The sequence below is a fragment of the Miniopterus schreibersii genome (genome assembly GCF_964146895.1).
Source record: "Miniopterus schreibersii genome assembly, chromosome: 7".
Classification (NCBI taxonomy): domain Eukaryota; kingdom Metazoa; phylum Chordata; class Mammalia; order Chiroptera; family Miniopteridae; genus Miniopterus; species Miniopterus schreibersii.
Genome location: NC_138108.1, coordinates 59,073,489 through 59,097,675, shown reverse-complemented (window position 1 = coordinate 59,097,675; position 24,187 = coordinate 59,073,489). Strand labels below are relative to the sequence as shown.

Here is a 24,187-nt window from a genome sequence, read left to right as displayed (position 1 = left end):
TGGAACCAGCCTTGCATCCCTGGAATAAATCCTACTTCGTCATGGTGTATGATCTTTTAAATATAGTATATTGCTGGATCCAGTTGGCTAATATTTTCTTGAGGATTTTAGCATCTATGTTCATCAGGGATATTGGCCTGTAATTCTGTTTCTTTGTACTGTCTTTATCTGGTTTTCGACTTAGGCTAATGCTGGCCTCGTAAAAAGAGATTGCAAGTGTTCTTTCCTCTTGGATGTTTTGGAACAATTTGAGGCGTACAGGTGTTAGTTCTTCTTTGAATGTTTGTTAAAAGCCCCATGAAGCCATCCAGGCCAGGGCTTTTGTGTGCTGGGAGATTTCTGACAACTGCTTCAGCTTCATCAGCAGTTATTGGCCTAGTTATGTTTTCTGACTCTTCTTGAGTTTTGGAAGGTTGTGTTTTTCTTGGAATTTGTCCATTTCAACCAGGTTGTCCACCTTGTTGGTGTATAGTTGTTCACAGTATTTTCTTATAATCCTTTGTATTTCTGTTCAGTAAGTTGTTACTTCACCTTTTTTGTTTCTGATTTTGTTTATTTGGGTCCTCTCTCTGTTTCTTGACGAGTCTGGCTGAAGGTTCATCAACCTAGTTTATCTTTTCAAAGAACCAGCTCTTGGTTTCATTGATCTTTTGTTAAATGGGATTGTTTTTTTAGTTTCTCTTTCTTACAGCACATTATTGATGTATAAAAATAGCATCAAAAAGAATAAACTACTAAGGAATTAACTTAGCCAAGGAGGTGAAAGACTTATACAATGAAAACTATGAAGCAATGCTAAAAGAAACTAAAGACGTAAAAGGAAACATATTCCATTTTCATAGACTGGAAGACTTAAAATACTGTTAAGAAGTCAATAATATTACCCAGCATGATCTACAGATTTAATGAAATCACTATCAAAATACCAATGATGTTTTTGCAGAAAGAGAAAAATCCATCCTAAGATTCATATGGAATCTCAAGAGACTCTGAACAGCAAAAACAACCTTAAAAAAAAAAAGCTGGAGGACTAACACTTTCTGGTTTCCAAGCTTAATACAAAGTTATAGTAATCAAAACTATTTGGTACTGGCATAAAGACAGACATGTAAACTAATAGAATAGAGAGCTCAGAAACACATACATACACACACACAGAGCTACATACAGGGTGGGGCAAAAAACAGTTGTGAGTACACAAAGCACAGAGTTTATTTTTATATTATTTATTAATTATTGTATTATTTTCCATACAACAACTGTAAACCTACTTTGCCCCACCTTGTATATGGTCAAATTATTTTGACAAGGGTGCCAAGACCACTCAACAGAGCACAGTCTTTTCAACAAATGATGTTAGGCGATCTGCATATCCATATGCAAAAAAATGAGACTAGACCCTTATCTGACACCATATATTTAAAAAATATCAACTCAAAATACATGAAAGACGTAAATAAATAACCTGAAACTATATATTTCTTAGATGAAAACACAGGGCAAAAGCTTCACAACATTTGATTTTGATTATGCAATAATTTCCTGGATATGATACCAAAGGCACAGGCCAAAATGAAAAGGATAAATTAAACTTCACAAAAATTTTAAAATTTGTGCATTAAAAAACACTATTAATAAAGTAAAAAGGCAACCCAAAGAAGAGAAGAAAATATTTGCAAATCATTAATCTGATGAGGGATTGAAATCCATAGTATATATAGAACTTCTAAAACTTCAGAACACAAAAACAAACAACCCAATTCAAAAATGGGCAAAGCATTTAAAGACATTTCTCCAAAGAAGATATAAACACATGAAAGCATGTTCAATATTACCAATTAATCATTAGAGAAACTCAAATCATGACTATAATGATACCACTCCATATTCAGGATGGCTACTATTAAAAAAAAAAAAAGTGTTAGGGATAATAAGGAAATATAAAATGGGAATATAAAATGGTAAAGCAACTATGGAAAACAGTATGGCAGTTCCTCAAAAAATTACAAATGGAATTACCATACAATTTAGTAAATCCATTTCTGGGTGTATACTGCAACAAAATAAAATCAGGGTCTCAAAGAGATATCGGTACATTCATTTTCACAGCAGCAATATTCACAATCGATAAAACATGAAAGCAGCCCACGTATCCTGCAACATATGAATGGACAATCAAAATATAGTACATACATACAATGAAATATTCAACCTAAAAAAGGGAGGCAATTCGGACATATGCCACAACAGAGCTGAAGTCAAAGAACATCGTGCTAAGTGAATTAAACCAGTCATTAAAAGGAAAATACTGTAAAATTCTACTCACGTGAAATACTCAGAATAGTAAAAAATCAGAGACAAAAAGTAGAATCGTGGGAGCCAGGGGCTGAGAGGCCGGGTAGCATGAAGAATTGTTTTTTAATGGGTATAGAGTTTCAGTTTTATAAGATGTACAGTGTTCTGGAGATGGATGGTGATGATGATAGCACAATAGTATGGAACATATTTAATATCCCTGAACTGTACATTTAGCATTGTACATTTTACATTAACGTGTATGGTAAATTTCATGTTATGTGTACGGTAAATTTTGTTATGTGTATTTTGCCACAATAAAAAATATCTGGGGAAAAATGTCATAGTAATAACTAAAGAAAATGGCAAAAGTTAATACTATAAAAAAAAAAAGGCTAGAAAAATTCTAAAAGATATCTACACAGCTCCCAATTTTAATCTCACTCTCAAAAGCCCAGAAATTCTCACAGAACATCAAATAAGGAGAGAAGTGAATTCAAACAATAATTCAGTTCTTTAATGTTAAAGCTAAGGAAAGAATTCATCAGGCCTCCAGGCAGAGTAACACCTACAAGATAAAAAAACTAAATGTTGAAAGACAATGGAATAAGTTCTGAAAGTTTAAGGACTCATACTTAGTAAAGATTTCATTCACTTATAAAGATACTGGCCTCTTCAAACTAGAATAGATTCAGTAAATAGAGAATATGGTTCCCCATGAAATCCAGCCTATTAGATGTTACACACACACACACACACACACACACACACACACACACACAGTGTAGTGGTGAGCTCTGAATCCACTAAATAATTAAAACTAAACAACTATAAAATTTACAGAACAGGTGGTAAACATAAATCTTGACAGTAAAAATAATTATACAAAATAACTGTAGTGAATGTGTAAGAGTACTAATTTCTTCATTGTTAATAGCTGGAAGACAATACTGTTTAAAATTAAAATATGCAGTATAAAAAAGGAACTTCTTTGTTTAAACCTTAGAATATTTTATAAAAATCATCTTAATATTCAAAGTTCAGCAATTCTCACATATATTAGTACACATACACCCACACACAATATATTAATACATATATCTTATTACTTTTCATATTATTACTTTAAGGCAAAAAAAACAAAAATGGAATTAGTGCGTTAAATTGTTTGAGAAAAAGAACCAAATACTTCAGCTAAATAATAAAGAATACTTTTAGATTAGGTAGAATAAAATTTTTTAAAGTCTTATTAAAATCTTTTGAAGTACCATGAAATGACCTGCCTTTTAAATGAAGTTTTGCATCTTTGGCTAGTTCTATTAGTTTGTTTTTGGTTAATGCAAACTAAGTTTAGTGAAACACCTCAGGCAAGCCCTATAGGAGTATACTTCTATTACAAGTAAATGGGGTCAGTGGAGTGACAATGTAAGGAGAATGGAAAATTAGATGAAGCCTCAGTAATAATGTGAGCAGGAGCTTTAAAACTATACACCAAAGAAAGTATTTACCAGAGAAAACAGGTGAGAATATGTCCTATTTACTTAGTTTCAAAGTTGTTCAAGTAGGTCAAAAATACAATAGTTCTTCCTACCCTGCATATCAATAGGCTCCAAGATAGTTGGTACAAAATAACTCTCTCAGGTAAAGAAAGTATTTAAAAACTTTTCTTTATAAATCCAGTTGATTTGCTAAACTTAAAGGTATTGTCACAATGTTTTAAATGAAAGCAAAATAATTCAGGTGTTCAATAAATTGCAGATCTTTCCTGAATGAACAATGGTTGCCTGTCAAAAGCATACTGCTAAGCAAATAAAAAGGAAAACCAAAAATACCTTATGTAGAACTTTAAGATAAAAGTAGGAAAGAAACTGCTCTTTGAAAGAAGCTTGTACTATGAACAGAGCATTTTGTAAAAGTTTTCATCTCTGATTTTTGTGGTTGAAAATAAGATATTACCTATAAAAATTCTCATACATTTACACTTTTCACTTATAAAGATGACTTTCCAACCTATTAACAGACATTCCTTTCTAGTTTATTAACGGACATTTCTATAAAGAGTATGAGTGACTTTTATGTCCATTTGTTAAAAATATAAAAATACACCACTTTCCAAACAGTTTGCCAAAAACAATTTACAGGAGGAGATGAAATTTACTAACAGAATATCTATAAGACTCTTATAAATTGGTGAATGGGAATGAAAATAAAAAACATACAAATGAACATTATTTTTGCCTGGCCAGGTGTGGCTCGGTGGTTGAGCGTTGACCTGGGATCCAGGCGATCAGGGTCCGATTCCTGGTCAGGGCACATGCCCGGGTTGTGGGCTTGATCAATGACTTTCTCATCATTGATGTTTCTCTCTTTCTCTCCCCCTCTCCTTTCCTCTCTCTGAAATCAATAAAGATACATTAAAAAAAAAAAATTAAAAAAACACACAAATGAACATTATTTTCTTCAATAGCTTGGGGGGAGTGTGTGTGTGGGGAAAAACATTAAATTCCAGCAGAAGGGAGTATTACTTTTGTGATAAGAACTCTTGGTCAAGTAAAAAAAAGGATGTTAACACTACCCTCTGACAGTGACTAAAGAAATATTGAAAATAATACCACTATTAGCCTCCATTCAATTTACGTAAAAACAAATTCTACTACTACTTACCTAATGTCTAACTTGTATGGTTGACATTTTTCAAAGAGTAAGAATGGACAAAAGGCTAGAATTTTACCTCTCTTCAGTTAGAAAAATTTCTTGATGAGATACACAAAAAATGTAAAACAAAAGGTATTTTAGGAGAAATCTGTGGCTGGTTTCTATGTTTTGTTTTTTGAGATAACACTTAGGTAAGAAAATATTTAACTTCATTTTCAGCCAGCTAAAATTAAGGAGTATTTGTAGTAAGGTAAAGATTAGAGTTAAAAGAAAGGGTAAAGGTATAGGAAATAAGGAACTAAATAGCTGTAAATTCCAAGTTAACAGACAAGCAAACATATTGTTAGTACTTACCAAAGGGATTAAGTTAAAAATGTTATTTACAAATTTATGTGGATTTAGGATGTCAAGTTGGGGCACAGTCTCTGGTGAGATGCTTCCTTGAGCTCTCCAGAACTGAAGAGTAATTCCAAATAAAATTATTGCTTTTTGTGATTTCTAGAGAAACTTGTCCTCAATGAAATCACTGGTAATTGCCAACAATTTTATAAAATCTTTTAATGTCTAATACTCAAAACTGACCAAATAATTAATACTAAAGATTTACTATTCTCCAGAAAAGCCATGCTCTCTCTCACTTCTGAGATTTCAATATTGCACAGTAGTGTGCCTGGAGTTCACTACATATACGCATACATCTTTTAGTAATATGTCACTTAATGACAGTGACATGTTCTGAGAAATGCATTAGGCCATTTTGTTGCTGCACGAACATCATAGAGCGTATACTTACACAAATCTAAATAGTATAACCTATTAAACATGGTATGTTATAGTTTACTGCTCCTAGACTACAGACCTGTACAGCACATTACTATACTGAATACTGTAGGCAATTGTAACATAATGATAAATATTTGTGTTTCTAAACATTTCTAACACAGGCAAATACTTATAAAGGAGAAAAATGTTATACCTATATAGGGCACTTACCACGAATGGAGCTTGTGGGATTGGAAGTTCCTCTGGCTGAATGAGTGAGTGAGTGGTAAGGGCATGTGAAGGACTAGGATATTACTGTATACTACTATAGACTTTGCTATACACTTAGGTTATGCTAAATGTATAAAAAACATATTTTTCTTTCTTCAATAAATTAACCTCTGCTTACTGTAACTCTTTATAAACTTTTGTTTTACTTTTCGACTACTATAATAACATTAAACTTAAAAGTACAAACATTCTGCAGCTGTACACAAATATTTTCTTTCTTTATATCTTTATTGTATAAGCTTCTTTCTACTTTTAAATAACTTTTTTTCTTTTCTTTTAAACTTTTTAAAGGGTTTTTTGTTGTTTTTTTTCGGTAAAAACTAAGACACACACACCTTCACTTAGGCCTACACAAGGTCAGGATCATCAATATCACTTCCACCTCCAATCTTGTCCCACTGGAAGGCCTTCAGGGGCAGTAACACACATGGAGCTGTCATGTCCTATGATAACAATGCTTTCTTTCGGAATACCTCCTGAAGGACTGTGTGAGACTCTTCTTGAGGTGGTGTCACTCTTTTCAGAAAATATGTCCACAGTGGTTTGCTTGGTGTTTTTTTTCATCATAGGTCTGTTTATAAGCAGATAATGCACCATGAACATTCCCCTCTTTAAAGTAAACATTTCAGTGTTGGGGTCCATGTTTTCAAACTTTTAAAAAACTTGTTGAGGTCTGCAAAAGCTTATGCTAAACCCTTCACAGAATTTTCTCAAAGATTCTTCTTGTTCTCCTTCAGTTTCCTTTTATCTTGCCTTTCTTCAGCTCCCTGTTCCTGTCACAGTTCCAACAACTCATTAGTCAATTCCTCAGGAACCTCATCTAGGAGCTCCAGAATGGCACCCTCATTCACACCTAGGTTCAAGTTCTTTAACATCTCAACCATAGCTTTGGTGATTTCTGCAATCTCCTCATCCCTGGAAAATCCTCTTAAGTCACAGATGAACCTCCTGAGTATCTCCTTCCAGATACCATTCACTCCTTGGTGACATCACTCCAAGCCCAAGCAAGGTTCTTGATGCAGTCATAGATGTAATCCTTTCTGCACTGCATCAGTGTCTTCCTTAGCTGCAGCAACAGTCTGAGCAAAGGTCCTCCTCAGGTAGGACTTAAAAGCTACTATAACTTTTTGATCAATTAGTGAGATCAAAAAAGTGGTGTTTTGAGTAAGAAACACCACTATGATACTGAGATAAAGATCAATAATAAGGAGGATGTCTGGGAACACTATCAACAGTAAACAAAATCCTGAAAGGTATTTCACTGGCACAGCAATTCAGGAGGGCATCTTGCAAGAGAGGCAGTGTCATTCATGACTTATTGCTCCTGTAGTACACTGGCTTTGTATGCTTACTGATATGCTTAATAGCCCAGTTTTCACTGTGCCAGATCACAAAGGGTTTCAATCTGTAGCCAGCAACACTGACCCCAAGCAACACTGTTATCCTGTCCTTAAATGACTTGAACCTGGCATTGACTTGGCCTCTTTAGGAAAAAAGTCCTTTTAGGCATCTGTTTCCAGAATAGGGAAGTTTCATCTATACTGAATATTTGCTCTGGCAGGTAATTTTCTTCCACAATTAGTTTATTCAGTTTCCAAAAATTCTTCAGCCGCTTTCACATCAGTACTCGCAGACTTACTACTCACTTTCACACTACATAATGAGTAACAATTCTTGAGTCATTTAAACCACCCAGAAGTTGCCTCCTCAGTGCAGTAGGCAGCGCGTCAGTCTCATAAACCACCCAGAGCTAGCAGGAAATTCAACATTCAGTTGGTCCAGCCTTTTCTTTCAACATTGCAAACAAACTTTGCTTTGGCTTTGACAGTCATGGAGCTAAAAGGGATACTTTTCAGTTTCTGGTCTTCAATCCAGGTCATTAGAAGTTTCTCTGTGTCTGACACAGGCCCTTCATGAATTTTTGTTAGTCTCACAGTCTTCTGACGCAGATACTTTAATAGCTTCCATCACTTTGTTCTTCTTCTTCAAGGTGGTAGCCATGGTGGAACAGGATACACCTGACTGGTGAGCAGTAACCATCACTGATTTTTCTACTTTATCATCTTTAACCTATTTTATCATCTTTAATTTTGTTTCCAGGTAAATCACTCTAAGTGGCCTCCTAGTGGCATTTGCAGTGGATTTTACATGCTTAGGGAACACAAGGAATTAAACTTGCTCATCAAAGCTAATGTGTTTACTTGGATGGATGAACAATATAAAGGTAACAAAGACTTGAATCAACATAAACACTTTTTTTTTTTTTTTTTTGGAGGAGAATATTACATGGGACCCAAGATTTAAGACCTAGGAACTACTCAGTGATTGAGAAGAGAGTACACATTGGCAAATTTTCTTTGAAAAGCCCTGAACTCAAAAAGTACTGTACTGTACTTTCTTGCAAGAACAACTACTCCAGGGGATATGTTCATTTGAGAATAATGAATAGAATCCTTACCACTATTTAAATATTTTTTTCTTTTGACATGCTTACACAGTTGAATTTATGTAAATGTAAATATGATATGCTACAACCCCAGTGAATTAATTAGCAAATGTTAATTAAACTATTTTTGGAAGGAAAAATTGAACATTTCCTTAGAGAGAAACCATTTGAGAATCTCTAGAAATTATCCATGTGAACCCAAAATCTTAGAATTCCCCTAAAAACTTTTAATGGTATATTGTTTCTAATGAGGCTCTTCAGCTTGTGCAGGAAACATGAGGAGGCCAAATTCCTACAATTTAAATACTAGGGCCAAAGAAATCATGTTCTCCCATTGTGTTTACTATGAATATACACCCCCGTCACCATCAGCATGCTTAGGTAACTGGCATGACAGGCATCTAAGTTTAAACATTTATACTGTAGTAAAACAGTTGGGTATATTTTAGGGGAGAGAGTGCTAAATTTTTCTTCTTCTTTTGCTTTAAAAAGATAGTGTCGAATTTTTTCTTATATAACACCATACAATACAGAGGAGAACTTTATCCTTTTCAGACTCCACACTAGGAGAATGCTCAAAACACTTAAGTTATTCCTGTATTTCAAAATAACTGTTCATCATGATGACTTTAAGGTAATAAAATATCCAAAGTGTCTTCATAAAAGTTACAGATTCACTTATTTTTATCACGATCACCAAACATAACTCCCTCATTTTCACATATGAAAATAAATGAGATAAAAGTTTACTCACACATCTATTGCAGGTTAAAAACTAGGGTGCAATATACCCATCCTTTTCTCCCACAAGGCTGAAGAGCTGTCATGAGGCAACTAAATGATGACCAGTTATGGATAGGTTCAAGTACACTGTTTTCTATACCGATGTCATTCTTTATACACCCTTTCTCATGTAAACACTATTCTCTGTCCTGAGAAAATGCTACTCCTTAATCACTGAGGGAAGAAAAATTACAATAAAATCCACCTTCATTGAAACAAAACTCCTCTACAACAATGAACAAAAGCATCAGCATCGTTAAATGATAACAGAGAGAACTTAGTCTTCTAGGTGAAAAAAAATTAAAATACAGCTTGGTAAGTCAATTGCCAAATTCTTAAAAAAGAGAGAGCTAGCTCACCCTGGTCAGTGTAGCACAGTTTTAGAGTTACACCATAAATCAGTTTGATTTCTGGTCAACGGCTGGTACCTGTGTTGCAGGTTTGTTCCCACCCCTGGTCAGAGTGCGTGCAGGAAGCAATCAATTGATGTGTTCCTCTCTAAAAAAATAAAATAAAAAATAAAATAATAAAATAAAATAAAATAAAATAAAATGAAAAAATATCCACAGGTGAGGATTAAAAAGAGAGAAAGAGTGACGGTCCATAATATCCAGATTATTCCCCTGAAAAGAAAGGCAGCAGGTAAACAAACATGGGATCTCCAACACAGAATCTGTGGTGCAACTTACTTGTTGATAAAACATGGTCATTTCTAAGTAAACATACAAGCACCTGGGGGAATAGTCTTTTCTCCTTTTAGAGGCAGACCAGGCTGAATAAAAGCAAGTCAAACTTGACAGAGGGTGGGCTCAGAAGCAGAAGCTTCCTTTTAAGAAGGCTGAGCGCACTGGTTTACCTTCTTGCCTTTGGATTATCACTGATAACAGAAGAACCAACAATAAGGATAAATCTCTGCCATCAGTAAAGCTAAAAATCTGAGAACAGAATGCTGAAGAATTTCTTGAAGATATAAAGCACATGAACTAAAAGTCAACTAGAATAGAGGGTTACAACCCAAAATTTTGAGACTTCTGTAAAAAATAAGTTTTCTCAGCAGAATTCAGAATAACTGTAAGATCTAAAGTAGCAGGAAGGTCGCTCTGGCTGGTGTGCCTCAGTTGGTTGGAACGTGGTCCAGCTGAAGAGTCCTAGGTTTGATTCCTGGTCAAGGCACATATCTGGGTTAAGAGTTCGGTCCTCGATCGGGGAATGTACAGGGGCAAACGATAAATATTCTCACATCAATATTTCTCTCTCTTTCTCTCTCTCATCAATGAAAAAACACACACACATATCCTCTGGTGAGGATTAAAAATAAAAGATGAGAAAAAGGAATGGTAAACAAGTTTACCAATCTTTAATTTTAAATACCCAGCAGCTTCCTTTATCTCAACTGAAGGTCACAACTATAGTTCTCTACATAAAGTGAGCACGGTTTCAAAAGATACCTAGAGCCCAGCCAGGCGTGGTTCAGCGGCTGAGCATCAACCTAGGATCCAGGAGATCATGATTCGTTTCCCAGTCAGGGCACATACCTGGGTTGAGGGCTCGATCCCCAGCAGGGGGTGTGCAGGAGGCAGCCGATCAATGACTCTCTCATCATTGATGTTTCTGTCTCTCCCTCTCCCTTCCTCTCTTTGAAAATCAATAAAGATATATCAAAAAAAAAAAAAAAGAAGATACCTAGAGTAGGAGGAGGTGGTGCTTCAGGCAACTTTCTGGCTATCATAAGAGAGGAGGTCTCATACTCAATTGCAAGATTTTTCTTACATCCTAAAAGAAAACTTGGTATTTCCACTTTATTTTAATTAGCCTTCAAAATGGCCCTAGATGGTTCTCATCTTCTAGTATCCGTGTGTTTGAGTAATCCCCTATCACAATATAGAGGAAACCAGTGTAACCAACACGATATTGTGAAAATAATGGAGTGTAACTTCTGAGAATAGACCTTAACTTCTTCTGAACCATCTGAAGGAAGGTTCTGAAGGAAGCCACCTGCCATGTAGTGAGGATAGTCAGGAAATCCTATAGAATGACAATGATGTTTCTTGCCAAGAGTCAGTAGTAACTTGCCAACCACATAAGTAAACCAATTTAGATGCAGATTCTCCAGATCATTGCAACCTTAGTTAACATCTTGACTATCACTTCATGAAAGACCAAGAGCCACAACCATCCAAGCTACTCCTGAATTCTTTACCCACAGAAACTGTGAGAATATAAATGTTTTTTGTTTTAAGCCACTACTGGTTGCCCCTTTTTGGATAATTTGGTACACAACAATGGATCAGTAATACATCCTTCTTTAGAATTTATAAAAAACACTAAAACTTGATAATCTAATTATTGATATTAAGTATCAATAGTGAATACTATAAATTTCCTCTGTTCCCACCCCCAATATCACAAAATCTAGATGTGACCAAGGTAAAATTTAGAGAAAAACTTATAGTACAGTCATACACCATTTAGGTCAACGACAGACAGCATATGTAAGTGGTGTCATAAAATTATGAGAGATGAAAAATTCTTACTGACAAGTGCCATTACAGCTGTGGTAATGTCTTAGTGCAAAACATTACTCTCATGTTTGTGGTGACACCGGTGTAAACAAACCTACTGTGCTACCAGTAGTACCAAAGTATAGCATATATAATTATGTACAGTACATAATACTTGATGATGCCCTGGCTGGTGTGGTTCAGTTGGCTGGATGTCATCCTGTTTGACAAAAGGTTGCTGGTTCAATTTCTGGTCAGGGCACATGTCTGGGTTTCAGACTCCATCCTCAGCAGGGGGCATGCAGTAGGCAGCTAATACATGTTAAGTTCTCACACCGATGTTCCCTCTCCCTCTCCCTTCTTCTCTCTCTAAAATAAAAAAACTATTGTTTTTCAAATATGTCTTTATTGATTTCAGAGAGAGAGAAGGAGAGGGGCAGAGAAAGAAACATCAATGTTGAGAGTCACTGATTGGCTGCCTCCTGCAAGCCCCCTCACTGCAGATCGAGCCCACAACCCAAGCATGTGCCCTGACCAGGAATCAAACCGAGATCTCCTGGATCATAGTCAATGCTCAACTTCTGAACCACACCGGCCAGGCAATAAACTATTCTATAAAAAAAAAAATACTTGATGATAAATAAACTATGTTACTGGTTTGTGTATTTACTATGCTATACTTTTAATAGTTATTTTATCGTTAGAGTATAATCTTTCTACTTATAAAAGTTTGCTATAAAACGATATGCAATGTTACACCAGCAGTAGGCTCAAACATTTGATGTTTACATTTTTTCTTTTCTTTTTTAAATATATTTTTATTGATTTGAGAGGAAGGGAGAGGGAGAGAGAAAGAGAGAAACATCAGTGATGAGAGTCATTGATTGGCAGCCTCCTGCACGCCCCCTGCTGGGGACCGAGCCCACAACCCAGGCATGTGCCCTGACTAGAAATCGAACTGGGATCTTCTGGATCCTAGGTCAATGCTCAACCGCTTAGCCATGCTAGCTGTGCTGTTTACATCTTTTGATTGCATCATTTCCTCTTGTGCTTTGAGTTAATGTTGTGTTTTATAAATTTAGTATAGTCTAACTGCACAGTGTTTATAAAGTCTACAGTAGTGTACAGTAATGTCTTAGGCCTTCATGTTCATGCATCACTCACTCAACTTCCAGTTCTACAAGCTCCTTTCATGGTAAGTACCTTAAACAGATATACCATTTTTCATCTTTTATATCATATTTTTTTCTGTACCCTTTCTATATTTAGATACACAAATACCACCATTGTGTTACAGTTGCCTACAGTATTCAGTAGAGTAACATGCTGTGTAGGTTTGTAGCCTAGGAACAACAGGCTATACCATATAGCCTCGGTGTGTATAGCATCTAGGTTTGTGGACTCTATGATGTTAGTACAATGATAAAATCACCCAATGATGCATTTCTCAGAATGTATTCCCACTGTTAAGCATGCATGACTGTATTTGTTGAAAGAATAGAAAATATACATTGTTTTCTTGGTTCCTAACACAGAGCTCCTGAAACCCTTATAATTTCCTGGGTGATCAGTGTGCCTTCTGTTGTAATGAAATGACTCTCAGTGGGCTTGTGGATAGGTTTGGATGAGGAATAGTCACAAGAAAAAAAGTCACAATTAGAAACTTGGAATTTTCAGCCCTGTCCCCATTCTCTTAAGGGAAAATGGCTAAAAGTGAAATTAATGACTAATCATGCCTGTGTGTAGTCTCCACAAAAGTCCTACAGGGTTTGAAGAACTTTTGGGTTGGTGAACAGGTGAAGATATCCGGGAGTGGCATGCTCTGAGAGGGTATGGAAACTCCATGTACCTTCTCCATGCCCTGCCCTATGCATCTCTTCCACCTGGCTGTTCCTGCATTATATCCTTTTATAATAAATTGGTACTCTAGTAAGTGGAATGTTTCTCTGAATTTTATGAGCCAGTCTAGCAAATTATTCGAACACAAGGAGTGGGTAGGTTAAAACTCTTGGTCAGAATGACAAATGACAATCCTGACTTGCAACTGGTGTCTGAAGGGGGTGGGAGCTGGGACAGTCTTGTAGAACTGAACCCATACCTTGTGGAATCTCATGCTATCTTCAGGTAAACAATTTCAGAATTAAGCTGGATTAAGGACACTTACCCATTGTCCAAGAATTGCCTGGTAGGGGAGTAAGATCCCCCACCAAATTGGAATTGGTTGCAGAACTATTTAGTATTAAACAAAGTTAACAACTTATTAAAGAAAAATAAATATGTAATTTGCAACATGTAACTCATAAAGCTAGAAAAGGAATAAAGTAAACCAAAAGGGTGCATAACAAAAAATAAAGATCAAGGCACAAAACTGATGAATTATTAATAAAATAAATAATAAGTAGTATGAAAAGGAGAGGCAAAAAACCTGAACAAATCAGTCATCATGAAAGAATTAGAAAGAGTGCCCAAAATTATGCACAAAAAGGCTATAGACCCAGGTAGCTTGGGAATTAAATTTTTAACCCAACATTCAAAACAACGTTCAAAAGGATTTGAACAGTTCCAATATCTAGATATAATATGCAGGCCATCTGACTTTATTTTATGCACCTGATATAACCTTCATTAATAAATCTAGAAAAAGAGTAAAAAAAACCCTTTACAGATGACTCTATATTAATGTAGTAAACTGAAAAGTGCCACGTTGAACGTTCCTCTGCCTTATTAACGATCACTGATAAGTAGCAAAATTATTAAGTTATATTCTAGTGTTAATACAAAATAACTTAGGAAAATACAAAATAAATCTCTTTAAAATGCAGATTTTATGTTTGTCCTGTTTTAGTTAAGACAATAGTCACAGTTGGTAAGGTTGTGGTTAATGGAACTAACACACAATAATGGTACAAGCACTAATTATTAGAAGCCTCAATTTTGTATAGCCATTAATTCAGCAATTCCACTTCCAGAAATTTACTCAGTAACCACAGATATGCACAAATTTCAAGCTGAGAGGTACCCATGAACATGGTCACAGCCCAGGGGCAGAGGGTTTCTTGCACACACAAAACAAAATTGAGGCCTAATCATAGGAATATAGACTGCTTCCCCTATCCCCACACCATACCATCACATTGATAGAGCTCCTGTATTATAACAGGAAATTGTAACTGAAAAAACAACTCTCAGACTTTATCTTAGAAAATCTGTAGGGAAATTCCAAAACAGTGGGGGAAAAAGCAAGGACACAAGAGGAAACTTTAGCTTATGACACAGTTTAACTTTGAGCTGAGTGAACATTAAAATCTTATGCTAAAGACCTATGTACTTCAGTTTCTTATATCCAGAGTATATCATGTCTGGCTTTCAACAACAAAAAAATCACAAGGCATACTAAAAGGAAAAATAAACATATTTTGAAGAGATTTAAGAGATACAATGTGACTCAGGTATGGTAACAATTTTAAAATTAAGACTGGGAATTTAATGTGCTAAGCGATCTAATGAAAAAGGCAAACAATCTGAAATTATAGATGGGCAATGTAAATGGAGATGGAAACTGAGAATGAATTAAAAGGAAATATCAGAAATTGCAAACAATAAAATGGAAATAAAGAATGCATTTGATAAGCTTAACAATGTAGAAATGATCAAGGAAAGACTATTATAAGAGATAGCAGCAAGGAACTGGCAATATTCTGTTATATACCTGTACTACCTGTTAAATTATACTTGTATTGCTTATAAAGGTACACTGCAAATCCTATAGCAACCACTAAACAAAGTCGTTTTTTTAAAAAAAAGAAATGTTGGGGGCGTTCAGGAGGAAGCCGATCAATGACTCTCTCATCATTGATATTTCTCTCCCTCTTTCCCTCTCCTTTCCTCTCTCTGAATAAAGATATAAAATAAAAAATTTAAAAAAAAAAATAAATAAAAATTAAAAAAAGAAATGTAATTTTGGACTGAGGGAGGAAAAAAACTGAATATAACTTGATTGATCAAAACAAGAGAAGGCAGAAAAAGAGTGGAAGACAAGGGGGGAAAAAAGAACAAAGGCAACACAGAGAAAACAGCAATAAATGTGGCAGATATTAATTCAACTATGTCAGTATGACTTTAAACTTTAATGGGCTAAATACACCAATTAATAAACAGAGACTGTCAGAGTAGGTAAAAAAATAAGACTCAAGTATCTGCTGTCTGCAAGACACTCACTTTAAATACAATGACACAGATTAAGTATAAGGATGGGGGGAGTTATACACTAATAAAAAAAAAAGTTGAAGTAGCAATATATAATTTTATATAGAGCAAATTTCAGAGTAAGAAGAATTAGAAATAAAGAGCACATTACATAATGGTAAAGGAGTGAATTTTCCAATAAGAAATAACAATTCTTTTTTTTTTTTTTAATATATCTTTATTGATTTCAGAGAGAAGAAAGGAGAGGGGGAGGGAGAGAGAGAGAAAGAGAGAGAGAGAGAGAGAGAGAAACATCAATGATGAAAGAGTCATTGATCGAGCCCGCAACCCGGCCATGTGCCCTGACCGGGAATCAAACCCTGATCGCCTGGATCCTAGGTTGATGCTTAACCTCTGAGCCACACCCGGCCGGGCAGAAATAACAATTCTTATGTACAGGAAGTAAAAATGGATAGAACTGCAAGAAGAAATTGATGAATCCATTTTATACTTGGGAGACATCAATATCCCTCTAACAGTAATTGACAGAAAATCAGTAAGGACATATCTGTACTGGACAGGACTACAAGTCAAAGGATCTAACTGACATTTATACAATATTGCATCCAAGAAAAACAGAATGCATATTCTCCTCTAGCTCACACTGCACATTTACCAAGATAGACCACAGTCTGGGACACAAAGGACACCTTATATCTGAAAAGAAAAGAAATCATATAAAGTATGCCCTAACACCATGATGGAACTAAGGTAGAAATAAACAGAAAAAATAGCTAGTAAATCCCACAATACAGAGCTTAAACAATACACTTCTAAAAAACACATGGATCAAAGAAGAAAAATCAAGAAAAAGAATTGTAAATAAAAAAAAAAAATGAACATAGAACTTATCAAATGTATGACATGCAGCAAAAGCAGTCCTTAGAGGAAAATTTATAGCACTGAGTACATATATTAGAACAGAAATAGGACCTAAAATCAATAATCTAAGTTTCCACCTTAGGTAATTAGAAAAAGGAAAGCAAATTAAACCCAAAGTAAGAAGAAATAATAAAAAATTCTCTAATTTTTTCAGATCATTGAAACTGAAAACAAGAACTCAATCATAAAAATCAACCATGAAAAACTGGTTCAGCTTAATCTTAAAACTGATAAACCTAAAGAAAGAAAGAAAGAAAATTGATAAACCTCTACCCAGGTTAAAACAAAACATTAACAAAGAGAAAGCACCAATGACCAATACAAAAAGTGATTAATACCAGAAATGAAAGCAGAAACAATACTACTGATCCGATGGACATTAAAATAATAAGGGAAAATTATGAACTCTATGCCAACAAATTCGATACCTACAACTGAAGTCTAATGGCTATTGGCTGCAACCCAGCTTTTAGCAGAAATATTTTTGGTATTGACTCATCGTAATGTAAGTTGACTGAGATATACAAACCTAGAAGTGATTATTTTAAGAGCAACATAAGTTGACATTTCTGGGCCATCTATATTAAAAATGTGTATTTTTATAAATGGTAGAACAATGAAATCACATGGGAGAAAGTAAAAATATGCAAATGTGTTCCAAAAGAAAAGCTACTATGCTTAGAACTTTAATCTTGCCAAGACTGTCCTCAACCTTTTGGTCAAAACTTCATACTAAACTCTATTCCCATATCCATCAAGGAAGCAGCAAAAGACTAAAACTTTGTTGTTTTTATTGGAGGCGAGGAAGGAGATTGGGAGAATGATGTGAGATTAAGGGGGAAAAGAAATTAGGAAAAATCAGGGCATAATTTGTGAGTGAAAAGGAGGAATAAAACTAAAATAAAATTGGAGGACAACTGTTCATTCCAGATTTCATCTACCTCCTAGTTTAAAATCTCAACTCATATTATTTTCCCACTTAAGCATTTAGTAAAATGTACAAAGCTATTCAGTCCCATTAGCCAATTCTGTTGAAATAGAATAAACACATAACAGCATGGTCACTTAATAACCAGTGTTTTAATTTGGATAGAACTCATTGACAAAGACATTTCCAAAAGACCTACAGTACTAAAATAGTTGAGATAAAATGAAAGCCTCTATTCCACTCCATCAAAAGACAGGAGGTTCTATAGAGGGCAATATAGAGGAACTCTACACTAGGGAATACCATGCACAGTAGAAGGTGAGGGTATCACAGATGAAAAAAATTGAATATTGAGATTCCTAAGCTCTTTGCTTTCACTTGCCTCTCCAAGAATTGGCAATCAGGCTTACACCTTAGAGCAGGGTTTCTACTGATATTTTGAACTGGATAATTTTTTGTTGTGAGTGGCTGTCCAGTGCATTGTAGAATGTTCAACCTCACCTGAAGCTTCTTCCTACCGATTTTCAGTAACAACCCACTTTTTTTTTTAATCCTCCCCTGAGGATATTTTTCCCATTGCTTTTCAGAGTGGGAGGGAGGGAGGGAGAGAAACATCAATGTGAGAGGAGACACATCGACTGGTTGCCTCCCACAGGAGCCCTGACCAGGACAGGGGATTGAGCCTGCAACCAAGGTATGGGCCCTTGGCTGGAATCAAACCCAGGACCCTTCAGTCCACAGGCTGACGCTCTAACCACTGGACAAACTGGCTAGAGCAGTAGTAACTCACTCAATAATCAAATATGTTTCTAAACATTGCCAAATATCCTCTGGGGGGGGGGTGTTATATTGTCACATCCTAGAACCAGTGACTTAGAGGCAAGAGACTGAAAAATCCTTCTCATTGAACTCTTATTAGCCCAACAGAAAAGGTTTCCAAATACCTAAAGAAATGCACATCATGAGTTTTTTTCCTCCAAAATGTGCTCCAGTCAAATTTTTCCTCAGTGAGAACTATCAATAGCTAGCAAGCCCCAGCCAAGTTCACAAAGACCTGAAACAGCTTTCTACTGCCCTTTACATAAATTTGAACACACAGTGAAAATAGCTAAAGAAAACTTCTAAAGCGAAAGAAACAAAACTTACAAACAGAAAGAATACCTTAAAGAAATCACAGGAAGCAGAGAGAAATAAATTTCAAAAGCAAACTTCAATAAAATACATTAAGAAAAGAAAAACAAAACACTAGGATGCTGCAAAAACACAAAAACAAAAACAGATCAAAAAAACTATTGTAAATAAAAGAATAGGAGAGTTGAAATGAAAATCTTAAATGTTTTTTAAAAATTCAAGTAAATTTCCCAGAAAGTGTAAAGCATAAGATTGAAAAAGATGAAAAATTGGAGGAAGAAAACAGGTTCAGAAGGACAATGTCTAATTGTATTTCCAGAACAAAAATCACAGAAGCAAGGAAATTACGCAAAAAGTATCAGAAACGTTCTCAGAGGTGCTGAAGAATACAAGTTAACAAATCACAAGATTCCATGGAATGCACAATAAAGCGCATGCCCATAGATTCATAGTAAGTCATTTCACATCACTATGACATTTCAGAATACTGGATATAACAAAGAGAAAATTCTGTAAGCTTCAAACAAAAAGGCTACAGAAGCTTCCATGTGGAGAAAATGCAAAGTGCTGAAATGCAAAGTGCTGAAAATTAGAATAGCTTCAGATTTTATATCAGACACTAAGAATTCCTTCACAATTCTGAAGAAAAACATTCCCAACTTAGAGTTCTATACCCAAACTACAGTCACATAAAGTGCAGACATTTACAGGCAAATAATGCCTCTAATCATGTGCCTTTCAGACAGCTACTGGAGACAATGAACAAAGAGAAGTAGCATACAAGACAAAGAATTACATGGGATACACGCAACATGAACAGTATAGAGGTTGCACGAAGGGCCTTATTAAGCAACAGGCCTAACCTGGAGAGTAGAATGTTCTGGGAAAAATTTCCCAATCATGGTTAATTTGATAAAAATAATTGATACTTCTGAACCTATGGAAAGGTTATGCTGACAACCAGTAGATAGTTTGGAAATGAGTTAATGATAAATATTGAGAAACTACACACTGATGGTTACCTACAAAAACGAAAGTATCACTGGAATGATAGGGGAGTGATTTGGGTATTTGTGGAATAAAACGTAAAATTACATAATCCATAGTGGGAAGTCAACATATAATGCCTAAAATGAAAAAAATCAAGAGGTAGCAATATCAGATGTTATATAGAGATATGGAGATAAATAGAAGAATCTACCAAAAAAAAAAAAAAAAAAGTTTCAAAAGTGTTTCCCCCTAGAGAGGGGAAATAGTCACCTTGTCCAACATTACACCCTTCCAGAGGCCTAAGCAAGGTAAGGGAATAAAGGCCCAAGCATTTTGGTCCATCGTGACGCCAACTCGGATAGGCAATAATCTGGAGAAACAAATTTGCAATAAATAAGCATGAGCTGCCCTGTCCAGTTGGCTCAGGTGGTTGGAGCGTCATCCCATAAATGGAAAGGTTGCAGCTTTGATTCCCAGGTCAGGGCACATACATAGGTTGCGGGTTCAATCTCTCATCTGGGGAGGTACGGGAGGCAACGAACGGGTTGATGTTTTTCTTTCACATTGACGTTTCTCTCTCTCTCTCTCTTCCTCTCGTTAAAATAATAAACATATCCTCAGGTAGGATTAAAAAATATATATATAAAAATAGGTATAAATTGTTTTAAATAATAAGCCATGTAGAAGTAGTTGATACTTCAAGCATGTATTCTTTTACACTTGAAATTGTTAACTTAAAAAAAAACCAAAAAAACTGTGTGAAAATATTTTCTAAATTTTAAATTAATTTGGCTTCTTACATTGTAGAAGCCAATTCAATTTTTAAAATTTTGAACTAATGCAAGACTTAGGTAAAAACACCCAATTTGGCTAAAAGCAGAAAGATCTTGATATCAATTTCAAAATTTAAAAACAAAAGAAAGAGGGTTTTATTTATGGTAAAGATCAGATCAATCCTGCTGAAGTCAACAAAAAACCCTTCACAATAAAAATCAAAGATATAAGGCAGCATGAAATACATGACAAATCTAGAAGGTAAATCAGGGAAATAAACCACACACAATTACTTTTTCCTGAGGCCTTTTGCCAATCCAGAACAAAAGGCTGAGAAAGAAAAAGACTGATCTACTGGTGGCTTTACTGAGCATGGAGGAAAAAACAAAGCACAGGACCCACCAAACCTCAGGACTCAAATAAACCATCACCCAATTTAAGTTGAGATCTTAAGGGCAGCATTATCAGTATAGGGAGAACTGGAAGTAAAACAAAACCCCTATGACTTGAAAGTTTTAATGTCATGTGTATAACAAAAGGAATCCCAAATTTTGAACATGAACTGATTTGGGACTGGTATCAGCCCTAAGCATCTTTCCTGGAGAAACATGCCTTCTTGACAAAGATACCATTATCCTAGTACTTATTTACTATTCCTATAATTTTTCAAATACAAAAACCAGCACACAGGCACACAAGAAAAAAAAGCCATAAACCAGCAAAATCAAAATTCAGAAACTGTAATTAGCATGAAAATTCAGAAACTGTAATTATCAGTCACAGACAAAAGAAATCAACTAAGAATCCTATGCCAATAAAAGCCACAACTGTAATTTTTAACAAGTAGGAAGAAAAAGTAAGAATGAATATAGGTGATATATTTCTTTAAATCTGATCCACAGAATTAAGAATCCCAGTGTATTCAAAACAGGAAAAACAATTCCACACAAAAACTCATGAAGAAATAGCCGAAAATCTAAGACAAAATAAATATTATTAAAAGCAGATTTCTTTCAAAGCAGCAAGATTTAGATTGACAGCTAACTTCCAAAATCGGTAATGGAAGCCAAACAGCAGTGGAATATCATCTTCGTGGTGGTGAAAAAAACAACCATAATCTTACAATTTAATAACCCCAGAAACATTCTTCAAAATTGGAAATGAAACAAAGAGACTGTAAGATGAATAAAAAATTAAGAGCACTGGCCATGAGCACATCTGCATCTAAATAATGTACTCAAAAATAGGAAAAGGATCCCCAAAGAAAATTCAGATATTACAAGAAATAAAGAACACTGAAAGTGTATAAATATATAGGAATATGTAAGTCAACGTTGACGGTAGAGAACTGTGCTGTCCAAATGGGAACATACCACCTATATATGTTATTTAAACTTTTCTAGTATCCATATTTAAAAAATAAAACAAGGTGAAATTAATTTATTAGAATTTCAACATGGAGTCATAGTAAGAAGTTGAATTTACACTGCTTTTATACTTAGAAATCTGGTGTTTATTTGACGTTTACAGAACATGACAATTCAGATGGTATACTGTCATCAGTAATATTTGATCTTTATAAGGTTTACAACTGAGAAAGTAAATTTACATATCTAAGTTGTTCTAAACATACTCAAGGGTTTTTCAACAACTGAATCAAGTACCATTTTTCAAATTTAAGTTAACACAACATAAAACCAAAAATTTGGTTCCTCATCCACGTGCCACATTTTTAACTGTTCAACAGAAGCACGCAGCTGTGGATATCGTATTAGACAACACAAGTATACCACCTTTTTTACTGGAGTTAAAATTACTAATAAAATTAAAATATCAACAATAATAGCATATAAGCCAGTAAAAAACAAAATGGAGATAAAAGTTATCCAGGAAGTGAGAAATGTTCCAAACACACAAGAGATATATGTAACACTGCTCAAACATAATAAACTGCAAAAGACTTAAAATGATTATTCACATAACCAATAAATTTTTGAAAAAATGTTTAGCCTCATTAATAACCAGAGATCTGCAAATTAAAACAATAATATACAGCTACATTCATCAGTTTGGCAAAAAACAAAAAATACCAACTGCTGGTGAGACTGTAGAGAAGAGGGATCTATCATATACTGCTGGTGAGAGCATAAATTAATATATCACTTTGGAAAAGTTGGACATAATCCACACTCTACCAAACTGCACGCTATCTGCATAAAAATACATGTTTAAGAACATGCATAGTAGCACTTTTCATAATTGCTAAAAACTGGAGACAAGCCAAATGTCCAGTAATATTAGATACGTTAATTGTGGCTTATTCATTAAAAGACTGCCCACACTAGCCCTGTCCGGCATGGCCGAATGGTTAGAGCATCGGCCAGATCACCAAAGGGTCTCAGGTTCAATTCCCAGTCAAGGGCACGTACATGAGTTACAGGTTCCATCCCGGGGTGTGTGGAGGAGGCAACCAATCGATGTGTCTCTCTCACATCCATGGTTCTCTCTCTTTCCCTCCCTCTCCCCTTCCACTCTCCAAAAATAACCCACACAAAAAAATCAGTGGAAAAAAATATCCTCGGGTGAGGATTAAAAACAAACTAACCGTACTATACATACTGTACTATAGACATTACTATACAGCAATGAAAATATACAAACTAAAGCTGAAGATAAATGTACTAACAGGGTTATATATATATATATATATATATATATATATATATATATGGAAAACGTGAGAGAAAATAACAATACATAATATGTAACTCATTTACATATTGGCAAAACTGACTTATATTATTTAGGAATGCTGGCATAGGTAGTTAAAAAATAGTTGAAATAAAAGTAGGAAATAATTACCATAAAATCCAAATAGTGTTAACCTCTAAGAGTGGTGAGGAGGGAGGAATGATCAGTAATAGATGGGAGTAGGAGCATGTCTCCAGGGCCAGCAATGTTCTTCTAGTTCTTGACTTTGGTAATGATTACAGAGTGTTCACTGCATTCATTATACTGCGTATCTATGATTTGTTCACTTTTTCGTATATTTATTATTTTATTACACAAAAAGATTTTAAAATTGTTATCTAAGGCACTTTAATTGCTATGCTATGTATTTTTCTGTTATAAAGTGATAAACATTTGGTTTTACTATATACAAAATTTTAAGGTACAAGACTCTAGTTTTTATTTCATTTGACAAGATTACTGCACACACAGAAAGTAATAAGCACTAGGACACGATGCATAAACAGGGTCCCCTGCTAAAACAAAACGAAGCAAATAAGTATTACCTTCAATTGATAGTTTACCCTAAAGAACCCATTACAGAATTAGGTAATACCAACACAAATAAGAGAAATTTTAGATTCTCAGTCTTAATAGAAACCATATATGGGTGATAATCTTTCAAAGTACCTTTACAAAAGACGATTACTGACTGAAATGATTTTAGTTAAAATGAAGAGAATATGAAAAAGAAACAGTGCTATTTTACTTTAA

The 24,187-nt window shown here is 34.8% G+C and overlaps 1 protein-coding gene across 7 annotated transcripts in view; it reads right to left on the bottom strand.

Annotated features, from left to right (window-relative positions):
- ORC4 (origin recognition complex subunit 4) overlaps positions 1-24,187 on the bottom strand; it is a 68,042-nt gene that overhangs the window by 42,737 nt on the left and 1,118 nt on the right. The window contains exon 1 of one of the 7 annotated variants that reach the window (XM_081142062.1): positions 9,592-9,611. The exons of the other annotated variants lie outside the window; for them this stretch is intronic. The gene's annotated coding sequence lies outside the window, so the exon portion shown is untranslated. Of the gene's footprint in view, positions 1-9,591; positions 9,612-24,187 lie in introns of those variants that run through there. 7 annotated transcript variants of the gene reach the window in all.